Below are 24,352 nucleotides of genomic sequence, written 5' to 3' on the forward strand. Positions count from 1 at the left end.
ACCGCTTATCACTGCGTTTACTGTCATTACTTACCACACCTTTTATAATTGAATAATGACTTATTCCCATGTGTTATGTATGCTAATTCTAAAAAAGGTGTTTATAAATCAGTAATACTAACATTGCTTTTGAGTTTGTAGATACATGAGCAGATTCACCTTAAAAATGGAGCAACCTATAGAAGGTGCAGAAAATTTTGGAGACAAAAAAGCAAATCCTCAAGATCTTCAACAGTGGCGACTGCTTGGCACAATTGTGCTAACTCTTACCACACGTACGCTTACGATCTATCGTTAAGTCGAAACCTTACTGTTATGAATTTTGTTTGATGTTAAGTATTTCATTTTGGGCAGAATTCACAGTTATTAGTTAACCATTGGTTAACTAAAATGTTAACTATTGTTTAACTAGTACTTGATATTCATAGTGTGGAGGAGCAAATTTCCGTTCTTAACTCAGTATACAACTCCGATTTAATAGAAGAAAATAGTAATTTTTAACTCTTGAATAAGATAAAATTTAATAAAATCAAAATTATATTTATATGAGATTTTACTTAAAATGACGGACCTGAGGAAGTCGGTGAATCTGAAACACCATCATGCAGCTGGCAGATGTATAACCCCGAAAAATTAAAGAAGCTAGTAAACAAAAAATTGTTGCCTTCGTGTAGCAAAACTAGCAGAACGACATCATGGGAGAAGCATGCGGAAATTAAATCTGGGTGGTATGAGCAGAAAACTAAAAGAGAAATTGAGCTAATGGATATGGTTGGGTAATATCCAACTTAATAGCCTTTCAATTTTGTTTGTAACTTGCATACAGTTTGTGAAGAAACAGTTTACACATTGAAAATTCAGAGAGAATTCCGAGTTACGGAAGGTATCTTGTATGAAATTTGACTTCAAGAGTACGAGTTATGAAAATTCAACTGTAGTTCATTTCTTTGAAAAAAGTGTAAGCTTTCAAAGAGTACGGACGTGTTTAATGCGCTCCGTGAAAACTTTCATAATAAATTAATAATAAAAGCAAAACAAAAAAAAAATAAACAACCAATAACTTGTGTATTCGAAATTTTAAATCAAAACACAAAACATAAACAAAACAAATTAGTTTTAAATAACAATAAATAACAAACAACATTTAAAAGTGAACAAAACAAACAAATAGAAAAACAAACATGAGCGCTAGCGCTGCGCATTCTTAACAGCAAGGTCGTAGGCATTCTCTGAACGCCTACTTCAGCTTTGTTGAGCCTGCAAAATCTGCTCTCTTAAATAAACAATCAAACGGTGAGAAAGATGAGTCATCGAGGCGCTCAGCCGAGCAGCAGAAGGGCAACATCAACCAAGCAGGTATCAGCAAACGAGCGGACAACAATGGAAAAAACAATGCAAGGTGAGCATGTACCGAAGAGAAAAGTACAATCTGTACAGACTGGCATTGACCGCTACGTCAACATAAAAAGGAAATCAAGTCCTATCAAGCGGTTAATGCCAAAAAGTTTCAACCCGCCACGCTTAATACAAATAAGCCTGGAAATTTAAATGGCAACAGATTTGCCATACTAAGCAATGGTTTGGACGACGATGCGAAGGGTGCCACCACAGTCGCGAATGCCAAGCCGCCGCCAATATATTTACGTGAGCGTAGCTCAAATGCACTTGTTGATAAACTCAGTGAAATTGTAGGTACCAACAATTTTCATATCGTGCCTTTAAAAAAAAGCAAGATAGATGAAACTAAAATACAATCCTACACTGAGAAAAGCTTTATGGATATAGTGAAATTTTTGTCAAATAACAACAAGAATTATTATTCTTATCAACTGAAGAGCTCTAAAGGCCTAGTTGTTGTTGTAAAAGGCATTGAGTCTTCGGTAGAATCTAATGATATCAAAGAAGCCCTTGAAGAATGCGGCTTTGGAATTAAAAATGTGGTAAATATCTTCAATAGAAATAAAGTACCACAACCAATGTTTAAAATTGAATTGTTGCCAAACTCTAATCCAATAAAAAAGAATGAAACACACCCAATATACAATTTAAAATATTTACTCCATCGTAGAATTACCGTTGAAGAACCTCATAAAAGAAATGGTCCGGTACAATGCACTAACTGCCAAGAGTATGGGCATACCAAATCATATTGCACTCTACGCAGTGTTTGTGTGGTATGTGGTGATTTGCACCCAACATCAAAATGCACTCTTAAAAAAGAGGATACAAATAAAAAATGCAGTAACTGTGGAGGAAATCATACTGCTAACTACAGGGGCTGCCCTGTATATAAAGACTTGAAATCAAAATTGTCACTGGGAATTCAAGCTCGTCGTTACCAAATGTTGAATATCCCTCGTAACGAAAATGTAGTAATTACAGACCAGAGTTCGAAACCTGGTAATTCTAAGGATATCCTTGTCCAGGGAAGCTAAGCAAATGTGGTAAAAGGCAACGCTGTGCAAATGCAACAACCGCAAAATCCACCAAGTGGAGGTATTGAAAATATGATTCTAAATCTGACTCATTGAATGACACAATTCATGTCTACGATGCAAAACATGATCCAAGATTTGATCAAATCTCAAAATCAAATGTTACAAACCTTATTATCTAAAAAATGAGTATACTAAATATTTGTATATGGAATGCCAACGGTGTAAACCAACACAAACTGGAGTTAATACGATTTCTGAATGAAAAAAACATAGATTTTATGCTGATATCAGAAACTCATTTAACAAATAAAAACAATTTCTTTATAGCGGGATATAGCCTTCATGTTACAAATCATCCAGATGGAAAGGCGCACGGTGGAACAGCAGTATTGGTTAGAAATCGGCTAAACCACCATACTTTAGAACCACATGCTACAGCGCAGCTACAAGCTACAACAATATCATTGAAAAATCGAGGTTCTGACCTCAATCTGACGGCTATATACTGTCCACCTCGTTTTAAAATTACAGACTGCGAATTTAAAGATTTTTTTGGAACGCTAAGTCCAAGATTTCTAGCAGGTGGTGATTATAATGCAAAACACATCTACTGGGGCTCACGTCTTATTAATCCGAAAGGACGACAGCTGTACTACACTATTATAAATAAGCACAATAACCTTGATATAATATCTCCTGGTAAGCCGACATACTGGCCCAGTGATAGAAACAAATTACCAGACTTAATAGATTTTGCTGTAGTCAAAAATATAGATAGATCGCTAATAACAGCAGATACATGTATAGACTTATCTTCAGATCATTCTCCTGTACTAATAAAGTTATGCGAGCAGCCCATGATAGTTGAGCCAAAAGTATCTCTAACATCTTTTAAAACTAACTGGTTGAAATATAGAAAATATATCAGTAGCCACATTAATATCGATTTAAAAATAAGTACAGGAAGAGATATTGATGAAAGCGTAATGGAATTCAATGATGTAATAACAAATGCAGCTGTCTTGGCAACACCTAAAAGAAAAGTTAAGGTTTTTAGAAACATGACTAATAATGAAATAGAAAAGCTTGTGAACGAAAAAAGGCGAGCTAGACGTGAATGGCAGTTAAGTCGTTCCCCTTCAACTCTGCGTCAACTGAAATCGGCTGCACGTAAGTTAAAAAAAGCACTTAAACGCGATGAAGAATACAATACTGAAAATTATATCAAGCACCTGTGTCCAAATTCTAGCAAGAAAAACTCCCTTTGGAAAGCCCAAAAGTATTTTAAGCCTCCATTAGATTCCAAGATGCCTATAAGACAGTCGAATGGTAATTGGGCGCGCAGTAATGAGGAAAAGGCAAATTGCTTTGCAAATCACCTAGAAAAGGTATTTCAACCCAATGGACCAAAAAACAACTTTAAGTTGCCAACTTTGCCCAATATTGCAAACGAGTCAAGCGTGTCTATTAGGACGACTACTTATGAAATTATCAAGATCCTAAAAGAGCTAAATCCGAAAAAGTCTTCAGGACACGATAATATTACTCCAAAAATGTTAATTGAGTTGCCAAATATTGCTATATCAGTGCTCTCTTTGCTCTTTAATGCAATTCTTGGTTTAGGGTACTATCCAATTTCGTGGAAAAAGTCTTAGATCATCATGATAGATAAACCTGGAAAAGACTTAACACAACCATCTTCCTACAGACCAATAAGTCTCTTACCATGTCTTTCCAAAATATTCGAAAAAGTTTTACTATCAAAAATGTCTCCTTTCCTCCACGAAAATAATATAATACCAACCCATCAATTCGGTTTTCGTGCTAAACATGGCACAGTAGAGCAAGTGAATAGAATTACAAACGAAATCAGGAAAGCATTCGAGCACAGAGAGTTCAGCTATTTTTCTCGATGTAGCTCAGGCGTTCGATAAGGTCTGGCATGAAGGCCTTTTATGGAAAATCAAAAACGTTTTACCTTACGAATTGCATAAAACATTGGAGTCATATTTAAGAAATAGGAAATTTACGGTTAAAGTAGCAGATTTTATATCAGAAGAACGAGCAATAAGGGCCGGTGTACCTCAGGGCAGTGTATTAGGCCCCACTCTGTACATAATATATACAGCAGACATTCCAATAGCTAATAACGTATTGACATCTACTTTTGCGGATGACACAGCCATAGTAAGCCGAAACAAATGCCCCATTAGAGCATCAAGAGTATTAGAGGAGCACTTAACTTGTGTCGAAGAATGGCTAGCCAACTGGCGTATAAAAATTAATGAGCAAAAATGCAAGCATGTTACATTTTCTCTAAGGCCTGAAACATGTAGGACAGTTAAAATAAACAATGTATTAGTACCCCAAGCGAATGAAGTAACTTATCTTGGGATTCACCTGGATCGAAGGCTTACGTGGCGGAAACATGAAGTTGTTGTTGCATGAAGTTAAGAGCAGCAAATTTAAATTGGCTTCTAAAAAAAAATTCTAAACTTAGCCTAGACAACAAAGTCCTGTTATACAATGCAATCATAAAACCGATTTGGATGTATGGTATTCAACTGTGGGGTACGACCTGTGCAACCAACATTGATATAATTCTGAGATTCCAATCTAAAATGCTTAGAACAATAACGGGTTCACCATGGTACATGCGTAATGAAAATATCCATAAGGATCTTGATATTCCTATGGTAAAGAAGGAAATAGAGGACAGCAGAAAGAAATATATTTCTAAACTTCGTGAACATCCAAACCCATTGGCAAACGCCTTGGTACATTCCAATCAAACTCGTTTAAAAAGAAGAGATCTACCTGCCTACTAAAGAGCAACGTACTGCCAAAAAGCTCAAACACATTCTTGAGCTTACTTAGTTGTAAATAGATTTAAGATTTTAATACTTATTGTTAGGCTTTAAACAAAGCAGATTCAATAAATAAAGAAATATTGAAAACCAAAAAAAAAAAACATTGAAAATAAATACACTTTTTCACTTTCCGCAGCAAAATTTTTTACTTTTTACTTCAGTTCAACTTTTTTTTAAATCAGGGATGGTTACATACAGTATTTAAAGAGAATTGATGCAAAAAAGCTGAGAAAGCAATGCAAAGACAAACCAAGAACAACAAAAAACAAATTTCATTCAATTTTGTTAGTGTCAAGAAACACTTTGCACACTTCGTTTTTTTACTTGTTTGTTACACAGTTAAACGTACTTTACCGTTACCTATCCTTTGCAGTGCAACTTCGATCAGAAGGATTCTTCTAATTATTGTAATATTTAAGAAAAATCCCAAAATGAAAGGTCTGAAAGTTTGCGTTCAGAGTTCTTCAAATGCATTATATTTTATTTTTTTTGCCCCTGATAATAATATCCAATATTAATAAATTTGGACATCTACTTTTTATTTTTTTCTTTGAAATAATGAAAATATACCAATTGGTTAAATCTCGTGAACTCATTTGCATGATATATCTGATTTCCAATTAGATCTGTGCAATTCGAAACATGAATATATGCCAGAATATTCCCAGAAGAATACGTGTTGGTTTTTTTTTTTTGAAAGAATGTTCATTTCTCATGAATTCGTTCTTTGATTTGTGCTTGCATTTTGCAAAGAATTCATTGACAATTGGTTTTTTGTTGTTTTTGCTTATTCGAAGCCTATCTTATTTTTTTTTTACTCTCGCAACAAAGTTGCTAAGAGAGTATACACCTAAAAATAAAAGAGTTAGATATAGAGTCATATATACCAAAGTTGCAGCTCTACAGCGGCCATTGTCGTCGGCAAAATGAGAAACATTTCTAATTTGGCGACAGCGAAAACTTCAACCGTTTTGTCGTGAAGTCGTGCCGAACCAGCAACGAATGAACATCGCGCGTGGCTATGACACTTTGCATAAGTACCCTGCGCAAAATGCCTTACCGTTATGAATGTCGATTGATGTTATGTATTATATTTCTGGATTTAGTCTGTTTAAAGACGGTACATTTAAGGCTTTTATGATCTAATATATTTCTTTTAATAATAAAAGAACTAAAATGGCTAAACGAGTACGAAAATTCATGTTTTACGTAAAAATGGAAAATACTCTCAAAATGGAAGGTTACAGAGTTCTCACCGGGTATCCTTTATTTCGTGCTCACCTACACAGTCACAATTCCTCTCGTGCCGACCACTGATTTACGGACATGGATTGTATATGTAGAATCCACTGGTATGGGATTCATAGTTCTTATTATTTTGTTACATAAAAACTGATGAATTACATCAAAAACACTTTAAGTTTATTGCTCTTAAGAAAATCACGCTAAATAGCATACACAGCGAGTTCTGTTCGCTTTCACGTCACTTCACCAACTGATCAACTGATCAACTACTAATAAGACGCAACATCCTTTTATTTCAATTCGTCCTTTCAACAATACTCAAAGTACATAACGGTTCCTACATATTTCATCACTCTCAGCTGAAAACGAACAGACCTCACTCAGTAACAGTTATTTTCCATTTTTGTTACAATGTGCGAATTTACAAATCAAAATACCGCAATACATGCCGCCTAATGCGTCGCCTATTTCTTACTTGTACAAGCGCTCTCACATACGCACATACACTGATCTACATAATATCAACACAAGTGTTGATACATTTAGTGAGGTGGACGTATTTTTTGTACGATCCGTGTTATTGTGCTTAATTTTCAAGCTTATCACTTATTAACAACACCATATTTACCTTAAAAACAAGTGGACACAACAAATAGAAAACGATAAGTACAAATTGTAGTTTTCATATAAATTCATTTTGCACTTACCTGCCTATTTTTTGTCAAATTTTTATTAAATTGTTACCATAATATAATTCCCCATAAGTAAATAAAGAAAACAACAATTCTAACAAAACGTGCACCCCAGCTGGTCTGCCGTTTTGTTTCGATCAGCTGTTCCCCTTTTCGCTTTCTTCTTCATTTTCGCTTTCGTTTTTTTTTTCGTTTTGGCGTTGCCAACTACCGAATATATAAGTTAGGTTTAGCGACACACATAAGTAGAGGTGTTCCCAACTATTTTTATTGCCAAGTATGGCCTCTGAAAATAGTTTAGGGTTTACACCAGAAAATCCATTTAGGAGGAATTCTAAAATTACAAGAACGGAAAAGCTGAGGTCCCCACCGCTGCTGGATCAGAAAAAAGTTGTGAAATTGCTAAGCAAGCAAGCAAAAGCTCAAAACTAGCCGAGTGAGGAAATAATACGGAAACAGTGCATATTTTTAGCCAGTTCCTAAAAATGTATAATGCCTGTATAAAAGAAGGAATATTTCCCGACCCCTGGAAAGTGCAACGTTTAGTACTAATCCCAAAACCAAAAAAGCCACCAGATGAACCTTCATCGTATCGACCTCTGTGTATGCTTGACACAAAGGGCAAAGTGTACGAAAGCATAATAAGAAACCGGAGATCCACTATCGACGAACTAAAGGAAGTTGTTGACACTGCAAGGAGCGCAGTAAGTGGAAAACGATGGAAAGGTGGCACAAAAAAGTATTGCGCGCTGATAACCCTGGATGTGAAGAATGCCTTTAATTCAGCAAAATGGGCAAACATAATCAAAACCCTTTACGATATACGAGCCCCTCAATACCTCATAAAGATCTTAATGAGTTATTTTGAAAATAGAAAGCTGATATTCGACACGGACGAAGGCACAAAGAGCCACTCTATTTCAAGTGGAGTACCACAAGGATCGGTGTTAGGTCCCCTACTATGGAACCTTATGTATGACGGTGTACTAAAAATACCTTAACATAAAACTGTCAAATTAATAGCATACGCAGCCACCTAATAGTAGTAGCAGTGGCTAAGCACCTAGACGACCTCCGAATCAAATGCAATGAATGCATAAGTGGTTTGCGCCAATGGTTCTCTTCCATGAGTTTGGAACTGGCCGAGCACAAAACAGAGGTATTGCTCATAAGCACTAGAAAAATTGAAGAAAAAATAACCCTCACTATAGGGGAGTGTGAGATTACCTCACAGCCAGAGCTGACGTACCTAGGGGTAATATTGAATTCCAAACTAAAATTCAAACAGCACCTATCGTACACTTCAAGTAAAGCAAACAAGGTGTACAACTCCTTATCGAGAATGATGGCAAATAGAGGCTGCGATCGTTCCAGTAGGAGATTGTTACTTGCAAAGGCGATGAGCTCCATAATCATGTATGCGGTGCCAATATGGATCCAGGCGCTAGACATAAAAGCGTATGCCAGGCCGATATACACTACACATAGACTCACAGCTATAAGAGTAATAAGTGCTTTCCGAACTATATCTAGCGAAGCAGCCGAAGTACTAGCTAGTTTTCCGCCCATAGACATCCAGGGAAGTGAATTTTCGCGACTGCATGAATTACCAGCGCCTCATACAAATACAGAAAAGCTAGAGCAGAGAAAAGTGAACTTCACAATGTGGCAGCAACGGTGGGAAAACTCGACCAAAGGACGGTGGACCCACAGACTGATACCTGACATCCACTCGTGGATATATAGAAAGCATGGGGACCTTGATTTCCACCTGACCCAAATATTAAGTGGTTACGGGTGCTTTAGAAGTTACCTATATAAATTCCGTCATGACGTTAGTCCGTATTGTCCGGTGTGTGCAGAGTCCATAGAAGACCCTGAGCACGTATTATTCTATTGCCCTCGCTTCATAGATATAAGGGAAAAGTTGAAAACAACCATGGGTGAGAGTTTGACGGTGGAAAATTTGACTGCACTTATGTGTCAGTCCTCCGATAATTGGAAAGCTGTTAGCGAAGCGGCAGCCTTCATTATGACAGAACTAAGACATTTGCAACAGATCAGTCAGTCCGTGCTATAGAGGAGACGTAAAAGTCTAGTCACTCCCACGAAGTAATACTTAATCCGGTGGTTCCGTGGGAGAGTCCTGTGTTGGGAGTAGGTTAGGTTTAGCGGATTAAAGTTCCACACTCCGGCTTTCGATGCTTCCCCCTACTACAAAAAAAAAAAATAATAATATTTGTACTAGCACTCCGACATGGCCTTCCTGACAAATCACACGTCCTCGTGTGTAGACTTTAAATCCCAATAATCTAACACGCCGTTAACGCCGTTAACTTTAGATATTTTTTACAGTCATTTTCATTAATATCATTACATTTTCTTTTAAAGGCTTCATCACTGTCTCTAGCATAGTTTCTATTTCATTTCTTTCTTTCAACATTTTTTATTACTGCCTCTTTCAACAGTTCCATTACATTTTATTCCTAACCATACTTAACAATTCATTCATATTTCAACATTATTAATTGGTGTAGTTCCTTTTACAGCCAATTACCGACCCCCGCCATAACAAATGCATCTGTTATGGTGCGGCTATTATCAACTGGTGTAATTCCTGTTACATCCAACCACCGACCCCCGCCATAACAAGTCCATCTGTTATGGTGCGGTCATTATATCCCCTCTTGGGATTCCAAGACATCTACCGTGCCATATCTTCATTTCCCACTTGGGAATTGGACACATCTCCTCTTGAGTCGTCCAAATCTTCTTCAACTTCTTCGCTTATTTCTCTATTTGCTCTCAAAACTTCATGCGCGTACTTATAAGTTCTTTTATTTGATAATGATTTTAAATCATACCTATCTCCGTCTAGTAATGCGATTATTTCAAATGAACCTTTAAATTGTGGGTCAAGTTTTGTTTGTTTACACTCTTCATTTTTTTAACAACACATGATTTTCTTTATTATTTTTACATTATTCTTATCAAACCTATGTTTGTCATAATGAGCATTAGCTTCCATATTTTATTTAGCTTGTTTTCCAAAATATTCCTTATCAATTAAATTATCTTCTTCTTCACCTATTGGCCTTAGGCCAAAAGGTCTAGCTTCCCTACCGATTAGCATTTCTAATGGTCTGACCTTGGTAGCACGATTGTCCGTGCAATTCATTGCCAACTGTACTTGGGCCAAGGCATCTTGCAACGACCTCTCAATGGTTTCGACGGCGGTCAACATACTCTTAAGCGTGCTCATTACACGCTCAACCTGGCCGTTTGCCCTGCTCGCACCTGTAGCAACTCAATGTAGTTCATTTTTTGAGAAGAACAAATTCACGGGATCCTGAGCTCGCAAAATTACGGCCCTATCCGCTATAATTCGAATAGGCACGGCAAACAAACACATGACGGCCTTGCTATAACTATCAGTGTCAATGTTTAAAGTGTGATGGAAATAAACAAATTTTGTGTACGCATCTTATAAAAACAATTACGTTTATTTTTTCTCTTTCACCCATCTTTCCCGTTATATCTATATGCACTGTGTGCCACGGAATGTCTGCTTTAGGGAACGAGTGTAATTCAGCCTGGTGGCTTAATTAGTTTATAGGTTATACAATTTTCAACAAATCTACGAACGTATTTAGACATATTTGCGAAGCAATATCCATAAACCTTATCTAACGTTTTCTCCCAACCTAAATGCATAATAGATTCGTGGATGTGATTAAAATCTAAATGGCTTAGGAATTACAGGTAAACATTTGATGTTACCGTTTCTTTGTATTTTTCTATTTAAAATTCTTTTTTTGTTTGTTTTAACTAAATTTTCTCGCAATTCGTTATTTTTTAACTTAGTTAATAACTCTGTTAACTCAGGAACCGCTTCTGCGAATGTGCGTAGGGCTTGGGAACACAACCAACCACACAAAAACGGAGTACCAATGAAAAATCGAAAAAGAAAGCCTCGGATGAGACACCCCCCTTTTGATGACAGACAATAAATGAAAGAGGCCGAAATGTGAGAGTGCGAAGAGCTTGAGAAATTGGCAGACAAAGGGAATGCTCGAAAATTTTATGCAAAAATGAAGCGACTTAACGAAGGTTTCAAGACCGGAGCATCCTCATGTAGAGATCAAGGTGGTAATCTGGTAATTGATGTCCAGGGCATACTGGGATTATGGAGGGAACACTTCTCCGACCTGCTGAATGGCAGTGAAAGATTCCCCAATCGATGACGATGGAATAGATGTTTTACTACACGACCATGAAGAAATTCGAATAGCAATTACCCGCTTGAAGAACAACAAAGCGGCAGGAGCCGATAGATTACCGGCAGAACTATTCAAATACGGCGGCGAAGAACTGATAAGGTGCATGCATCAGCTTCTTTGCAAAATATGGTCGAAAGAAAGCATGCCTGACGATTGGAATCTCAGTGTGCTCTGCCCAATCCATAAAAAGGGAGATCCCACAAACTGTGCCAATTACCGTGGGATAAGCCTCCTAAATATCGCTTATAAGGTTTTATCGAGCGTACTGTGTGAAAGACTTAAGCCCACCGTCAACAAACTGATTGGACCTTATCAGTGTGGCTTTAGACCTGGAAAATCGACAACTGACCAGATATTCACCATGCGCCAAATCTTGGAGAAGACCCGTGAAAAGAGTATCGACACACACCACCTTTTTGTCGATTTTAAAGCAGCTTTCGACAGCACGAAAAGGAGCTGCCTTCACGCCGCGATGTCTGAATTCGGTATCCCCGCAAAACTAATACGGCTGTGTAAATTGACGTTGAGCAACACCAAAGCTCCGTCATGATTGGGAAGGACCTCTCCGAGCCGTTCGATACCAAACGAGGTTTCAGACAAGGTGATTCACTATCGTGCGCCTTCTTTAACCTGATGCTGGAAAAAATTATAAGAGCTGCAGAGCTAAACAGAGAAGGTACAAGGTTCTACAAGATTGTACAGCTACTGGCGTACGCCGATGATATTGATATCATCGGAAGCAACAACCGCGCCGTTTGTTCTGCTTTTTCCCGCATGGATAAGGAGGCGAAGCGAATGGGTCTGGAGGTGAATGAGGACAAGATGAAATATCTCCTGTCATCAAGCAAACAGTCGGCGCATTCGCGTCTTGGCTCCCACGTCACTGTTGACAGTCATAACTGCGAAGTTGTAGATAATTTCGTATACCTGGGAACCAGTATCAACAACACCAACAATGTCAGCCTCGAAATCCAACGCAGAATCACTCTTGCCAAAAGTCAGCTCATCGTTCCATCGTCTGCGGTATTCGCCGTTGCCAATGTTCAGAGGACCACAAATCTTACGCAAAACTTTTCTCTCGAAAACCCCAAGAGTCGTCTCATCGGATGTTGTCATCGTCCACGCTTCGGCGCCATACATCAGGACGGGAATAATGAGCGACTTGTAGAGTTTGATTTTTGTTCGTCGAGAGAGGACTTTACTTTGCAATTGCCTACTCAGTCCAAAGTAACACCTGTTGGCAAGAGTGATTCTGCGTTGGATTTCAAGGCTGGCATTGTTGGTGACATTAGTGAAGTAACAATTCGATTTCCATATTCTGCTAATCTCTCCAATTTAAGATGACCATTCAAAATGATCAGTAGGATCGCTGTAGTTGTCTACACTTCTACGATTGTTTCCAGGTTATTCTTGCGAAATATATTTGTGATAGCCATTGAGATGCGTTGACATCTGGCGCCTTGCTTAATGCCATCACAAGTTAAGTGCGCCGCCTTCTAAACCATTTTCACCAAAAATAAGGTCCACCGTTCTATACCATGCAGAGGCATCCGCTCCAGCAGAATAGGAATAAAACTGTGGCAAAGCAACTTGTCCATTAGATTCCGGTTCAGTGCTGGTCAGAACCTTGAACTGTAGGCTCAGCCAATCCCACTTCTGATGTAGAATCCACTGGTATGGGATTCATTGTTCTTATTATGTTTTTACTTTAAAATTGATCAATTACAGCAAAAACACTTTAAGTTTATTGCTCTTAAGAAAATCAAGCTAAATAGCACACACAGCGAGTTCTGTTCGCTTTCACGTCACTTCACCAACTGATCAACTGATCAACTACTAATAAGACGCAACAACCTTTTATTTCAATTCGTCCTTTCAACAATACTCAAAGTACATAACGGTTCCTACATATTTCTTCACTCTCAGCTGAAAGCGAACAGACCTCACTCAGTAACAGTTATTTTCCATTTTTGTTACAATGTGCGCATTTTCAAATCAAAATACCGCAATACATGCCGCCTAATGCGTCGCCTATTTCAAACGACGCAGCTGCACAAATAGTGTCCTGTTATATATCAGCACTACATACACATGCACACTGATCTACAAAATACTTGTATAAGCGCTCTCACATCCGCACAAACACTGATCTACATAATATTTGTACTAGCGCTGAAACCCGTAATTTTGACGGGTCTGTTAGATTGTGTTGTAAAATATTTATAAAATACTAGATATTTTATTTCACTATTATCTTCAATATATTTTTATATGTTAACTCCACTTTTATAGAATAACACCAGAAACCTTAAGTTCCATGATTAAAATAAAATAGAGCGTTAGTGGCATTTTCGTTAGCAAATTGTTAGAAATGGCCGCTTTTAATCTATTGTGATTGAAAACAACCAATACTGACATCTGTTTTTCAATTAAATGTAATACCTTAGACAGACTCTGTTCTGCTTTTTCCCGCATGGATAAGGAGGCGAAGCGAATGGGTCTGGAGGTGAATGAGGACAAAACGAAATATATCCTGTCATCAAGCAAACAGTCGGCGCATTCGCGTCTTGGCTCCCACGTCACTGTTGACAGTCATAACTTCGAGGTCGTAGATAACTTCGTATACCTGGGAACCAGCATCAACAACACGAACAATGTCAGCCTCGAAATCCAGCGCAGAATAACTCTTGCCAACAGGTGCTACTTTGGACTGAGTAAGCAATTGAACAGTAAAGTCCTCTCTCGACGAACCAAAATCAAGCTCTACAAGTCGCTTATCATTCCCGTCCTGCTTTACGGTGCAGAAGCTTGGACGATGTCAACATCAGATGAGATGACACTAGGAGTTTTCGAGAGGAAAATTTTGCGCAAGATTTATGGTCCTCAGAACATTGGCAACGGCGAATACCGCAGACGATGGAACGATGAGCTGTACGAGTTATACGACGACATTGACATAGTTCAACGAATAAAAAGACAGCGGCTACGCTGGCTAGGTCATGTTGTCCGAATGGACGAAAACACTCCAGCCCTGAAACTGTTCGATGCAGTACCCGCCGGAGGAAGCCGAGGGAGGGGAAGGCCTCCACTCCGTTGGAGGGACCAGGTGGAGAGCGACCTGGTTACACTTGGGATCTCCAACTAGCGCCGAACTGCGGAGGAGAGAGAGAGGTGGCGCACTATCGTCGATTCGGCTATAACCGGCTAAACGGTTGCAACGCCAATCACATACATACAACTCTTGAATAAGATAAAATTTAATAAAATCAAAATTATATTTGTTTGAGATTTTACTTAAAATGACGGACCTGAGGAAGTCGGTGAATCTGAAACACCATCATGCAGCTGGCAGAAGTATAACCCCGAAAAATTATAGAAGCTAGTAAACAAAAAATTGTTGCCTTCGTGTAGCAAAACTAGCAGAACGACATCATGGGAAAAACATGCGGAAATTAAATCTGGGTGGTATGAGCAGAAAATTAAAAGAGGAATTGAGCTAATGGATATGGTTGGGTAATATCCAACTTAAAGCCTTTAAATTTTGTTTGTAACTTGCAGGTAGTTTGTCAAGAAACAGTTTACACATTGAAAATAAATACACTTTTTCACTTTCCGCAGCAAACTTTTTTAATTTTTACTTCAGTTCCACTTTTCAGGATGGTTACATACAGTATGTAAAGAGAATTGATGCAAAAAAGCTGAGAAAGCAATGCAAAAACAAACCAAGAACAACAAAAAACAAATTTCATTCAATTTTGTTAGTGTCAAGAAACCCTTTGCACACTTCGTTTTCATTACATGTTTGGATGTCGATTGATGTTATGTATTATATTTCTGGATTTAGTCTGTTTAAAGACGGTAAAGTTAAGGCTTTTATGATCAATATACTTTTTTAATAATAAAATAACTAAAATGGCTAAACGAGTACGAAAATTCATGTTTTATGTAACAATGGAAAAGATTCTCAAAATGGAAGGTTACAGAGTTCTCACTGGGTATCCTTTATTTCGTGCTCACTTACACAGTCACAATTCCTCTCGTGCCGGCCACTGATTTACGGACATAGATTGTATACTTTTTTTACTGAATTTTGTGGTGTTGTGAAATGTACTACAATGGATCGCATTGAATACACCGAAAGCTTTAAGCTACTTGTTTTTATTCGGTTCGTCAAATTGACGAGTTTTCGTTAAAATAGGTATACCACATCTAGAAATAATAAAATAAAGGTGTTCCAGACAAAATACATCTGCAAATATGTAATGAAAGGAAGTGATATGGAGGTTTTCGGCATCCACTCCTCCACTCCCTACGATGAAATTGCGTGCTGTCAAGTTTATTGGTATGTGAAATGCAATGAAGCGATTTGGCGTATATTCGCATTAGCTATAAACGCACGTCATCCTATTGTTACACATTTGACGGTACAACTGAACAAAGGTCAACGAGTATATTTCGCGACTTCGAATATTGTTCGCCAACAATAACCACTTCCTGGTTATCTGGACATATGTACATATGTTTCTCTTGGTCGTATGTGTACATTATTTATCCAAAGAATAATGAATACGGTTGAATGAATTTGCGGGGTGTGCTGGTAAATGTACCTGGGCCAACTGCATTTGAATCAGTACGGACTATTATTGGTACAATATATCCGATATATTGTGCTGCATGTGAAGAACTCAATTTATTAGAAAACATAACCAACAGAAAAATGTTCGTGACAGTTCAAGAAATCCCGATCTTAAAATTAATGACTAGATACGTAATCGTAATTTGATTTTGATCGAATATATGTGTTACCTCATGTGTGGTAGTTTCTTCGTCAGGTAAGAATGCCAGCGCCAAATACGGGTACGTGAATATGATCACCAGGAATTAAATTGACTCAAAAAAAAGAGTTTATGATATGAAGGGCTTAATGTTTTCACTGTCATGTTGTGATAGACGGAAGACATGTATCCAATGTTTTAGACGAGCGTATTCTCCGAGGAACAAATATAGACTCGGACCATAGTCTGGTAGCAGCGAAGATACGCACCCGCCTCTGTGCAGCAAAGAACGCACATCAGCAAACACAAGGTTTGACGACGAAAAGCTACAAACGCAACAGACAGCCAAGAAATACTCTACTCGACTTACACTCCTGCTCTCTGAGAGCACTCATCAGCATCTCAGTATAAGGGAATAGTGGAACGGCGTCTTAAACTCTCTGCGTACCACTGCAGCCGAAACAATTGGATATCAGCAACAACAAAAAACGAACAGATGGGATAGATACCGAGAGCTGAAAAGGGAAGCGTGACGCATTTGCAGACAAAAAAAGAAATATGCCGAAATGCGGGAGTGTGAGGAGCTTGAGGAGCTGGCCGACAGGGGTAATGCTTGAAAATTGTATGAAAAACTTTAGCGACTTAACGAAGACCAAGGTGGTAATCTAGTAACCGAAGTCCAGGTCATACTAGGATTATGCAGGGAACACTTCTCCGACCTGCTGAATGGCAGTGAAAGTACAACACCACAAGACGAACCCGATTCCCCAATCGATGACGATGGATAGATATTCCATTATCGGACCATAAAAAAATTCGAATGGCAATTACCTGCTTGAAGAAAACCAAACAACGGGGCCGATAGATATCGGCCGAGCTATTCAAATACGGCGGCGATGAACAGAGCTTCTTTGCAGAATATGGTCGGAAGAAAGCATGCTAGACGATTGGAATCTCAGTGTGCCCTGACCAATCCATAAAAAGGGAGATCCCTCAATCTGAGCAAATTACCGTTTGATAAGCTTCCAAAATATCGCCTATAAAGTTCTATCGAGCGTACTGTGTGAAAGACTAAAGCCCACTGTCAACAACCTGATTGGACCTTATCAGTGTGGCTTTAGACCTGGAAAATCAACAACAGACCAGATATTCACCATGCGCCAAATTTTGGAGAAGACCCGGCCCCGGCCAATCGGCCCCCGCCGCCTTATCGTTCTTCAAGCGGGTAATTGCTATTCGAATTTCTTCACGGTCGGGCAATAGAACATCTGCTCCATCGTCGTCGATTGGGGAATCGGGTTCGCCATCTTCTGGTGTTGTACTTTCACTGCCATTCAGCAGACTGGAGAAGTGTTCCCTCCACAAACTCAGTATACTCTGGTCCTCAATAACTAGATCACCTCTGGGGTCCTACAGGAGTGTGCTCCGGTCTTGAAACCTTCAGTTAGTCGCCGGATCTTTTCGTAAAATTTTCGAGCATTACCCCTGTCGGCCAGCTTGTCAAGCTCTTCATACTCACGCATTTCGGCCTCTTTCTTTTTTTGTCTGCAAATGCGTCTCGATTCCCTCTTCAGCTCTCGGTATCTTTCTCATCCCGCTCGTGTTGCGGTCGATCACAACATTGCGAGGTAGGCAGTCTGTTTTCTCTCCACTGCGAGACGACAATCTTCATCATACCAGCTGTTGTTTTGACTTTTCCGAAAACCAAGATTGCACCCACGCACCAAAATAGTGGAGTTGGGTTCAATATCGGTCAGAGTATTTGTTTATAGATAAGTTATAATAAGTAGCTTATTATCTACATCTTCACTTTTGTTTTTTACATAAATTTTCCACCATAACTTAGTGTTTATTACTAGGTATTCGTGCACTGTCTATGAAAATAAGTAAGTGAAAACTATGTGTATCGATTTTTTTTGTTTGAACTTTATCTGCAATTTCTTTTACAATTGTAGCACTTCATCTACAGTTTTTTATAATTTATAGTTCACTCATGTTCAATATGGCCAACTATTATGTAAATGAAATTTACTGGCAAGTCGTAAGTGAATAGAATACAAAGAACAGAGCCCGAGCACCCAACAAATTTGTGAAACTCTTGCTTTTATGTATACTCGTCGTCTACGCGGAAGCAGCGAATGCTGTATCTGAAAAATTTGATTATATTTTGAAACCAAGCCTATAAAAAAAGTCTTTTTTAAAACCAGTAAAAAAGATTTCTAGTAGCAAACAAACATAGTTTCAAATTATAAGCCTAAATGTTTGTTGTTGAATTCTATACATACATATTTGTATGTTACCACATTTGTGTTATAAATGTCCAGTATCAAGAAAACATTTTAGTTCAATTATATTTACCGTTTGATTGAACATATTACCTTATTTAAAATAATCTCCACTGAGCAAATAACTTATACTTATTTATAAATGTAAAACTTGTTAAATCGATACTTAAGATACACATATGAAAACTAAATAAGATTTTAACCCAACCGTTCTTAAAAGTATTAGTGACGTAAAACTTTGTAATTCGGTTTTTGTATAAATATTCTAAACGAATAAGTTTTTCAATATTCCAAAAAAATATCTTCACTAAGTTTGACTAAGCTCACTGTTTTTATTGTCTGGTGAAGTTTTAAAAGTTTTTTTACTGTCAAAAGCATATATGATTCTTATTCATTATACTTCTGCAACTTCAAATGTTTAATGTTATTTTGATAAATTCAACACAGTACTTTTCGCTTAATTGCACATCAAAATTTGCACAAATTTTCGTTCAATTAACCGGGAAATTAATTAACAGATACTCGCTTAATTGAACAATTTGTTCAATTAAAAGAATCACGTTTAAATGAGCAGTTTGTTCAATTAAAGGAATCACGCTTATTTGGACCATTTGGTGAATTAAGCGATTATGATTAAAATTTCAAGAATGTAAAACTTTAAACGGATTTATCTCAAAATTCGAATTTTGAAGCCAGTGGACACGATTGAGTTATGAAGCGATTATGTTAAAAAATTTCCACACATCTTTATTTCAACTATTTTTCGAGTCAGTGTATGGCGAAAATTTGACCACAAAAGATAGTTTTTTTGTTCAAAATCTATCAAAAATTCAGTTTTGAATCTTTTCTTTTTTCCTTCGTTCATTAACAACAAATATTTTTGGTTTGTTGATTTGGATGAACCAATAATGAGTTATGATGTCCACGGCAAGAATCTTTTTATGGAAGATGAGGTACCAACGGCCAAGCTTTCGGAATTTTCAAATATAAATTTCACAAAATACTGTTTAAATATGTATCTTTAATATGCTGAATGAAATATATGATTGTGTAAATTAAAAAAAAATTGTAAATATACTCATGTTTTCAACCTCTTAAACCCACCTTACCCCTTAAAGGAAACTGTATACATACAAATGTGCACTTAAAGTTTTTACGTCCTAACATAGGTATCTATGAATATATTTATGTACATATATATATATATTTTTTTTAGTTATTTAAATTTATTATTAAACAAGTAAGGAAAGGCTAAGTTCGGGTGCTAACCGAACATTTTATACTCTCGCAATTTATTTAGAGATCTACCTATATTTTCAGTGAAAAATTACCCTTAGGCACTGAGTTCTTCATGTTTAATGTCACAGCTCAAATACAGTATTTGTGTAAAGTTTTATTTCGCTATATTTATCGGTTCCTTATGTATACTTTATAAAGTGAACGAATCAGAAGGATTCAAAATTGAGTTATATGGAAGGTAGGCGTAGTTGTGAACCGATTTCGCCCATATTCCACCAGTGTTATCAGGGTGTCAAGAAAATATTATATACCGAACTTCATTCCATATACTTCCATAGGTGGGCGACGCCACGCCCATTTTCCATTTTGTAAAAAAATTTCAGTAAAGCTTCCTTCTGCCATTTCTTATGTAAAATTTGGTGTTTCTGACGTTGCTCGTTAGTAAGTTAACGCACTTTTAGTCATTTTCAACCTAACCTTTGTATGGGAGGTGGGCGTGGTTATTATCCGATTTATTTCATTTTTGGACTGTATATGGAAACGGCTAAAAGAAACGACTGCAGAAAGCTTGGTTTATATAGCTTTATTGGTTTGCAAGATATATACAAAAAACCTGTTTGGGGGCGGGGTCACGCCCACTTTCCAAAAAAATTACATCCAAATGTGCCCCTCTCTAATGCGATCCTATGCTCCAAATTTTTTTTTCATAACTTTATTTATGGCTTAGTTATAGCTCTTTATGTGTTTTTGGTTATCGCCATTTTGTGGGCGTGGCAGTGGACCGATTCCGCCCATCTTCGAACTTAACCTTCTTATGGTGCCAAGGAACACGTGTTCCAAGTTTCATTAAGATATCTCAATTTTTACTCAAGTTACAGCTTGCACGGACGGACAGACGGACAGACAGACATCCGGATTTGAACTTTACTCGTCACCCTGATCACTTTGGTATATATAACCTTATATCTAACTCGTTTAGTTTTAGGACTTACCAACAACCGTTATGTGGACAAAACTATAATACTCTCTTAGCAACTTTTGTTGCGAGAGTAAAAAATTATACAGTGTTGATTTGAAGATTAGTTTTTCAACAATACTATTTGCTGAAATTAACCGGGGAAATTTAAAAAGAAAATTATTTTTGATGACATATATTTTGAACCAACTAAGCGGGAAAATCAATTAACCGAGTCCAATTATCCGAGAAAATTTAAATGTGCTTTCATATGCTATATTTTTTGCCCGATAACACCGTTCAATTAAACGGGGAAACCAATTAACCATAGGGTCAATTAAACGAAAAGTACTGTACTACCATATTTTTGTTCTTAGTATTATATTTTAAATAACTGGCGAAATTTAATGCAGGAACTAAACCAAATTACTCCATTACAATACTGTCCCTTTTATTGTAACTGAATCAAGGAAGTCATCTTTCACTGCACTAACTTTATATTTACTTATTGTAAGTATGTGATTGGCGTTACAACCGTTTAGCCGGTTATAGCCGAATGGACGATTGTGCGCCACCTCTCTCTCTCCTTCGGCGCCAGTTGGAGATCCCAAGTGTAACCAGGTCGCTCTCCACCTGGTCCCTCCAACGGAGTGGAGGCCTTCCCCTTCCTCGGCTTCCTCCGGCGGGTACTGCATCGAACACTTTCAGGGCTGGAGTGTTTTCGTCCATTCAGACAACATGACCTAGCCAGCGTAGCCGCTGTCTTTTTATTCGCTGAACTATATCAATGTCGTCGTATAACTCGTACAGCTCATCGTTCCAACGTCTGCGGTATTTGCCGTTGCCAATGTTCTGAGAACCATAAATCTTGCGCAAAATTTTACTCTCGAAAACTCCTAGTGTCGTCTCATCTGATATTGACATCGTCCAAGCTTCTGCACCGTAAAGCAGGACGGGAATGATAAGCGACTTGTAGAGCTTGATTTTGGTTCGTCGAGAGAGGACTTTACTGTTCAATTGCCTACTCAGTCCAAAGTAGCACCTGTTGGCAAGAGTTATTCTGCGCTGGATTTCGAGGCTGACATTGTTCGTGCTGTTGATGCTGGTTCCCAGGTATACGAAATTATCTACGACCTCGAAGTTATGACTGTCAACAGTGACGTGGGAGCCAAGACGCGAATGCGCAGACTGTTTGCTTGATGACAGGATGTATTTCGTCTTGTCCTCATTCACCTCCAGACTCATTCGCTTCGCCTCCTTATCCATGCGGGAAAAAGCAGAACAAACGGCGCGGTTGTTGCTTCCGATGATATCAATATCATCGGCGTACGCCAGGAGCTGTACACTCTTGTAGAAGATTGTACTTCTCTGTTTAGCTCTGCAGCTCTTATAATTTTTTCCAGCATCAGGGTAAAGAAGTCACACGATAGTGAGTCACCTTGTCTGAAACCTCGTTTGGTATCGAACGGCTCGGAGAGGTCCTTCCCAATCATGACGGAGATTTTTGTGTTGCTCAACGTCAATTTACACAGCCGTATTAGTTTTGCGGGGATACCAAATTCAGACATCGCGGCGTAAAGGCAGCTCCTTTTCGTGCTGTCGAAAGCAGCTTTAAAATCGACAAAAAGGTGGTGTCCTCTTTTCACGGGTCTTCTCCAAGATTTGGCGCATGGTGAATATCTGGTCAGTTGTCGATTTTCCAGGTCTAAAGCCACACTGATAAGGTCCAATCAGTTTGTTGACGGTGGGCTTTAGTCTTTCACACAGTACGCTCGATAGAACCTTGTATGCGATATTTAGGAGGCTGATCCCACGGTAATTGGCGCAGATTGTGGGATCTCCCTTTTTATGGAATGGGCAGAGCACACTGAGATTCCAATCGTCAGGCATGCTTTCTTCCGACCATATTCTGCAAAGAAGCTGATGCATGCACCTTATCAGTTCTTCGCCGCCGTATTTGAATAGTTCTGCCGGTAATCTATCGGCCCCCGCTGCTTTGTTGTTCTTCAAGCGGGTAATTGCTATTCGAATTTCTTCACGGTCGGGTAATGGAACATCTGTTCCATCGTCATCGATTGGTGGATCGGGTTCGCCATCTAATGGTGTTGTACTCTCACTGCCATTCAGCAGGTCGGAGAAGTGTTCCCTCCATAATCCCAGTATGCCCTGGACATCGGTTACCAGATTACCACCTTGGTCTCTACATGAGGATGCTCCGGTCTTGAAACTTTCGTTAAGTCGCTTCATTTTTTCATAAAATTTTCGAGCATTCCCTTTGTCTGCCAGCTTCTCAAGCTCTTCGTACTCACGCATTTCGGCCTCTTTCGTTTTTTGTCTGCAGAAGCGTCTCGCTTCCCTCTTCAGCTCTCGGTATCTATCCCATCCCGCACGTGTTGTGGTCGTTTGCAACGTTGGGAGGTAGGCAGTCTGTTTTCTCTCCGCTGCGAGACGGCATTCCTCATCGTACCAGCTTGTTTTTTGAAATCCAATTGTTTCGGCTGCAGCGGTACGCAGTGAGTTTGAGATGCCGTTCCATATTCCCTTATACCGAGATGCTGATGAGTACTCTCAGAGAGCAGGAGTGCAAGTCGAGTAGAGTATTTCGTGGCTGTCTGTTGCGATTGCAGCCTCAGGCCGTTTGGCGATGTTTCGTCATGGAGGCTGAATTTTCCGACTGTTGTGCCAAAGACACCTTATTTACCCACCCTGGCGTTAAAATCGCCAAGCACGATTTTGACATCGTGGCGGGGGCAGCGCTCATAGTTGCGTTCTAGGCGCTCATAGAAAGCATCTTTGGTCACATCGTCCTTCTCTTCCGTTGGGGCGTGGGCGCAAATCAGCGATATGTTGAAGAACCTCGCTTTGATGCGGATAGTGGCTAGACGTTCATCCACCGGGGTGAATGCCAGGACTCTGCGACGGAGTCTCTCTCCCACCACAAATCCAACACCAAATTTGCGATCCTTTATATGGCCGCTGTAGTAGTTGTCACAAGGACCCACCTTCTTCCGTCCTTGTCCCGTCCATCGCAGTTCTTTGATGGCGGTGATGTCAGCCTTTAGTCGTATGAGGACATCAACCAGCTGGGCAGAGGCACTTTCCTAATTAAGAGTCCGGACATTCCAAGTGCATTACCTTAAATCATTATCCTTAAAACGTTTGCAGGGGTCGTCATCAAAATGGGGGTCCCAAGCCCTACGCACAACCGCATAAGCGGGCTTCGCCTTCTCACTTTAGCTCGCCTTCAAACGGATGTCTGTTGGCTACCAAGAGGATACTTGGTCTAAAACCGGAAGTCGTGAGATGCTTGAACCATGTGGAGAAGAATCGTTTCTGGTCACTCCCAAGTGAATGACAATCAAAAACTTTCCTCACTTGCGTGAACTTCTACACATGATCCCATCCTCCTTATTACGCAATAATAATTGAATTTCTAGAAGTCTGACTTTAATACATGAACATGCATGTCCTTACATCGCTAGAGAACCTTTTTCACAGATGAAGGAGTGTTTTATTTATTAACAACCTGGCCTTACAGACCTATTCCCATGGTTCATTTCGACAGTTTAAATA

General features: G+C 38.7%; 1 protein-coding gene across 4 annotated transcripts in view; it reads right to left on the minus strand.

The window, feature by feature from the left end:
* Positions 1-18,809, minus strand: part of LOC105219775 (oxysterol-binding protein-related protein 2) — a 364,851-nt gene extending 346,042 nt beyond the window's left edge. For 3 of the 4 annotated variants that reach the window (XM_054235131.1, XM_054235135.1, XM_054235134.1), the window contains exon 1: positions 18,679-18,809. The gene's annotated coding sequence lies outside the window, so the exon portion shown is untranslated. The remainder of the gene's footprint in view (positions 1-18,678) is intronic. The other variant, XM_054235133.1, reaches the window with a different exon arrangement.
* Positions 18,810-24,352: the final 5,543 nt, after the last annotated feature.

This window comes from Zeugodacus cucurbitae, chromosome 6, assembly GCF_028554725.1.
Source record: "Zeugodacus cucurbitae isolate PBARC_wt_2022May chromosome 6, idZeuCucr1.2, whole genome shotgun sequence".
NCBI classification, from domain to species: domain Eukaryota; kingdom Metazoa; phylum Arthropoda; class Insecta; order Diptera; family Tephritidae; genus Zeugodacus; species Zeugodacus cucurbitae.